Below are 6000 nucleotides of genomic sequence, written 5' to 3' on the forward strand. Positions count from 1 at the left end.
AAGCAAAATCAGTCAAGGCAAGGTTCAGGATTACTAGGTTCGAAGGTGTTCTGAGCGATGCAGTCTTGGCAATTGCCAACAACACAGTTCCGTTCAGAAAAAATGCCGTCAAGCCGAGAATTATGGTGGAGATAATGCTGATGTAAATGTTTGGATATGACTCCTCGAATGCAAATGCTACTCGCGTTATCCTATAGCCAGGACACATATCATCAGTAGTGTTGTTAGCATCCATCACTTTGTCTGGTTTTGCAATCCGAAACGGGTAGACAACTTGTCAGTTATTCTTACTCCTCTAATGTTCGTATAGAGAAGTTGTTAGACAAAGCTTATGACGATATTCAGCTACGGGTCTTAGCTGTGTCAACTTTGTGATTTGGACAAATCTAAAATGTTCCGTGTTAAGATCAGATCTTATAAGGAGAACATGCAGGTGTTGTTTGTCAAATTAGGACGTCAAATGAACAACCGACACGCCTTTGATTGCTTGAGCTATTTTTGGAGGGTTTTTTTTCTACTCGTATTCTGTATGGAAAAGCCTGGAGAAAATAAAAACTTTTTAAAACAACATAATCGGAAAGTTAAAAGACACGAAATGCAGTGTGAGAACTATAGGGTCAGCGAGTGGTTAGCGAGCGTCTGAGTAGAAGCCTTTTTTTGCGGGGATCGAATATATTTTGGCTTAAATAAATGCGAGCAGCGAGCATATTCGATATTCTTGTTGACCGTCAATACATTCGTTCAGAACTATTAGCTTGAGCAATTTATTCATCCGTGGATAATAGTCTACTTGTTGTACAATTTTATATCTGTTTGATTTTCACCTGTCAACGTGGAGCGTTTTTACGAATGTTAAGAAAAGTGAGCAAACATAAGCTTACCTTTTTCACCCCAACGGAGAATGCTATTTGAGCAAAGTTTCAACAAGAATTTATACACTCCTTTTTTATAAAAACGTCTAATTTTCAGAAATTTTGAATTTATTAGGAGGAGAATTACACAAATGATCAACAGCAATATCACATTTAAGGTTGTTATTATAACACATAAGACTAAAAAAGCACGGCATGCTCTGGGCATGTTCTAAAAATTTGGTGAGATCTTAGCCTGGACGTTTTAATAAAAAGCTTCTAATAAAAAAAAGAGTGTATAGTTCATATTTTAGGTGAATTTTTCTCGAGGGGAAATTAAGAAATTAACTCATGGTTTTAAAGAACATCTGCACCCTAACATTAAATATCTTACGTTTGATAATACACCCCTGAGAAGTAAATGAACTTTTGAAAAGTGTTAAGTCATCTTTTAAAAACATATTAGTTAAATAAGCGTTTTTATCGAGATAAGCAAAAAATCTATCCTAAACCAAAAGTTTTTATTCAGGTATTACGCGAACAATTTGCGGTTTGCCCAATTCTTTATCAAAATTATAGTTGAAGACAGTTTTCTCTGAAGTGGTTATAAACAGGATACTTAGCGACAGGAAAATATTTAATGGTATCATCGGGTTTGGCTAAAACGCCATGAGTAACAGGAAACATCTCTAGGAACTGAAAATGCAATTGAGTTACTCTCGGTTTGCAGAGACGATTGCTTTTCTATTTCTATTGTTTTCTCTCAGTTTTAAACTGAAAGACATAACTGTGAAACTCTTTTACATTACGACGCTTTTTGGTGTGAAATTCCAGTTTTGTCGTTTTTTTTTTGTTTTTTCGCAAATGAGATATCGTCTTTTAAGCAAAACTCGCACTGCATATGGATCAAAATTGCACGGCAAATAAAACACAATTGCACTTGAAATCAAGCAAAATCGCACTGCAAATAAAAAAAACGCATTGCAAATGAAACTAAATTCGCACTGAAAGTTTTCAATTCAATTCGCACTGAGAAATTTTAATTTAAGGAAGTTTCTGCAATCAGAACCCCTTGAAGCAAACACATGTTCGCAAAGGAGCGTTAGTTTTATTTTATTTTACTGCCAAGAAAAATATGCGCGCTCTCAAAGTTCCAAGAACTGAAAAAAGGAAATATGACCATTCTTCTAAAAGTGATTAAAAGCAATTTACGCGGCGGTGCTGAGGGTTTTTGTCTATTTGAAAATACCATCTGTTTGTCTATTAAAACACACTCACACGACACAGTCCTGCCTTTCAATTTTTAAAGAATACTTTGTGGGATAAATTCGTCTCTAATTGTTTTAAGAATTCACGCTTTAAAAATATTATCTACAAATGGGCTATACGAAAGCGTTAATGATTTGCTGAAAAAAAAAACCGTTGTCTTAAGTGGCTAAAAAACTATCGATGCGCTTGAGAAATATTGAGAGTATCTTGTTTTCGAAAATGCCTTTGTGGGGAACTTTGTTAGTAAGAGAATTTCGAGTGTCGTCCTCCTCGTTTTATAATTTTCGGATAATTTACGTCGGTATCAACTTCCCCAAAAATTTACAATTCTATTTTTTCCAGTTTTTAAACAGAATAGGACCGTGATTGGACGCAAAGTTGCAGGGGGGGGGGGGGGGGGGTTAAAGGCTAGTCCATATTTGAACTGTTGTCAAAAGAAGCCGCTTTTTTCAATCAGCCGCGAAGGACATTAAGTGGAGGCGGTGGGAACGCATTTCCTCGGCACGAGCCTGTATAGCACGCCGCTCTCTGTGGGCAAAAACAAGCCACTCAAAACATCAATTCCGTTGTTTGGGCTAGTTCGCCAGTTTAATAGTGCAAGTAATTACTTTTACGTTTGATAGGATAGATGAGCGCGACACGCGAGTAGCAGAAAAACGCGCTGAAGCAGAGGTCACAGACGAACCAGGATTAGAATCAGTCCCTCGTGATTTCCCCCACCAGTTTTCTCTCGAGGGACTAAATCCCTTTCTGCGCCACAAGTCCCCTTAAGAACACACACGAGGCTATTATAGTAATGTTACAACAACCTCAAATTATATGTTATTTTCCCGAAGGATCACGAGGGACTTATTCTAATCCTGGTTCGCCTGTGCTGTGGTAGTCAGCCTTGTCTCATAAACATACACTTTTTTTTTATAAGAACGTCTAGTTTTCAGTTGAGGCTGGGCCGTCCTTATTTTTTGGAGATTGTAAGGCTGTATATGTTCTTAACGATGTTCTTAAATTTTAGTGTATATAAGAATAAATATCCAATGAATTATTACGAAGAGAATTACACTAATGATCAATAGCAATAATAAGGTTGTTACTATGAGCACAATTCGATTCTGCATTTTAAAACGCATCAGGACTAAAAAAAGAAAAGAAAATTCTGCTATCTCAGCCTCGGCATGTTCTTAAAATTTGGTGCTCTCAGCCTGGACGTTCTTACAAAAAAGGTTCTTATAAAAAAATGTACTTAGTATCAATTCAAAACCCGAGACAAACTTGTATAGCTCTAAACTCGTAAAATTGAGCTTCTTGGGAAGAAAAAACACCACAAACGGATACATTGATATCCCAACTAAGTTTATTTCATGAAGTTGAGCATGAAGATATAACTAACAACATTCGAATTCAATTTGACAGCGTGGCTTGAATTAACCAATCAGCGCGTCGCTTTACCGACAGCATTCGAATGTTGCATCCACGGATTCCTCTATCGTCTCTGGGTTGCCGAAATGTGTAAAAACTTAGCCTTTTCTGGTAGAAAGAGTTTGTTTGGGAGGCCGAAAATCGCTGGGGACATGGAGATATTTATATTCTACCGTGTGATGGTTGATTTTCGAGATTTTACTCGTACTCCAAATTGTGGCCGCTTGATCTGATCGCATGTCTCCGAAGCCTGCCTGCCTTAACTTCTTTTTATAGGTATATAGTAACGCGGAACCCTCAACTGTTCAAACGTTAGAAATACCGGTTATTCTGAATAAATACATATCACAAAGCAATGAGAGTTTATTGTGACCTTTATTCTAGGATATAAGACAATTATAGGACAATTACAGGAGGTGATTGTAGTGTCCGCCGCATTGCATTATGGATTGTTAAGGTGCGCAATGCACCATGGTAGAACACATGTCAGAGATCCGCCATCTTGTATTAAATGTGGAAGACCACGAGTCTGTTTCTTTTTGCTTTGTTCCTTGCCGAACACCACATTCTGGCGACGAGGATGGGATCAACAACTGGATAAACACATACTGAAGTTAAATCTGTCAAAAAAAAGCCGGTATGGCCGTCTGTTTATCAGGATTACCAACGCCAAAAGCCTTCGACTGCATTGGCGAACCAGCCACGCTGGAACAAAGATGGACAATCTGGAAGTCCGAATTTGAGCTCTACTGCACTGCATCTGGCATCAAAGACTCGAAACAACAACGAGCAATACTTCTTCACCTAGCAGGAGCTGGAATACGAGAAATTTTTCACGCTTTTACGGCTGAACAACAGGGGGAGGACTATAAAACAGCCATGGACTCCCTCACTCAACACTTCAAACTCAAGAAAAACGTACCGATGGCCAGGCAAGCCTTCTTGACAGCGGTACCAAAACCCGGTGAGAGGATTCATCAATTTGCAATTAGACTGCAAACCCTTTGCGAACACTGCGAGTACAACGACCAAAAGGACAGTCAAATTCGAGATTTGACCTTCATATTGGATAAACCCCTCAAAGCAAAACTCTTTCGTGAGGAAGGTCTGACTCTCAGCAAGCTCCTGGAAATTGTCAACACGTACCATGACAAAGAAGCACTAGTTCTTGTGCCAGATCAAGGTGGTGTTAACCAATTGAGAGTACAACAGAAGCCTGACAGTGCTGGTCCCAAGTTTGATGGCAGATGTCATCGTTGCAATAAGCAGGGTCATAAAGCTGCTGACTGCAGATGTAGCAAAAATCACCAATGTGAAAAATGTGGGAAAATTGGACATTTCAAGGTCTGCTGCAAATCAAAGCAGACATCTGGAAAAGCAAAGTCTGCAAGTGGACCAAAATCAAAGGGCAGGAAGCCATCTCATGTAAGACAAGTGGAAGCTGTTGATGTTCAAGAAACTGATAGCGAAGAGGAAGAAGATGTTTTTAATGTATTCTGCACGCACACAGAGTCACCGCCTGGTACTATGGAGATATCTATTGGGGGTGTTATACAGAATGTCATCATTGATTCGGGTGCAAGCTGTAACCTTATGTCAGAAAGGACATTCAATGACTTATCAAAAGGAGACATTGTTTTGAAGCCAAGTAGCAAGCAAATTTTTGCATATTCGTCTAGTGATGCTTTAAATCTTAAGGGTAGTTGTATGCTTAATGTGCATGTACCAGAAACAAATGTGGATAAGCGCGCAAAGTTTTTCATTGTCTCTGGAAAAGCGTCAACTTTGTTAGGTCGTGAATTATCTGAAGCTCTAGGCATACTCAAAGTAGGAGTTCAGGTTAATAGTTGTAGCTCAGATTTCTCAGCTATAAATACTCAGTTAAACAGCAAAGCAGCGCTTAAGGCCAAATTTCCTAATGTTTTTCATGGTTTGGGCAAGCTTAAAGGTTTTAAACTCAAGTTACATATTGATCAGAATATTAAGCCAGTAGCACAACCATTGCGTAGGATTCCTTTTAGTCGCAGGCAGAAGGTCGCTGACAAGTTAGAGGAACTTGAGAAGCTTGGTGTGGTGGAAAAGGTAAACAGTCCTACAAGTTGGATCAATCCCCTTGTGGCAGTCGAAAAGCCAAATGGAGATGTTCGCATTTGTTTGGACATGCGCCAGGCCAATCAGGCTATCTTAAGAGAAAGACACCCAGTACCTACTATGCAAGAAACCCTACAAGAAATCTCAGATGCAAAGATTTTCACCAAATTGGATTTAAACATGGCTTTCCATCAAATCGAGTTATCCCCAGAGTCCCGAGACATAACTACTTTCGCAGCGCCAACAGGTTTATATCGCTACTGTCGATTGCTCTTCGGTGTGAACATGGCTACCGAGAAGTTCCAGAACCTGATATGGCAAGTTTTGAAAGACTGCCCTGGAGCCTTCAACATGCATGACGACATTCTTATAG

Source organism: Nematostella vectensis, chromosome 7, assembly GCF_932526225.1.
Source record: "Nematostella vectensis chromosome 7, jaNemVect1.1, whole genome shotgun sequence".
Classification (NCBI taxonomy): domain Eukaryota; kingdom Metazoa; phylum Cnidaria; class Anthozoa; order Actiniaria; family Edwardsiidae; genus Nematostella; species Nematostella vectensis.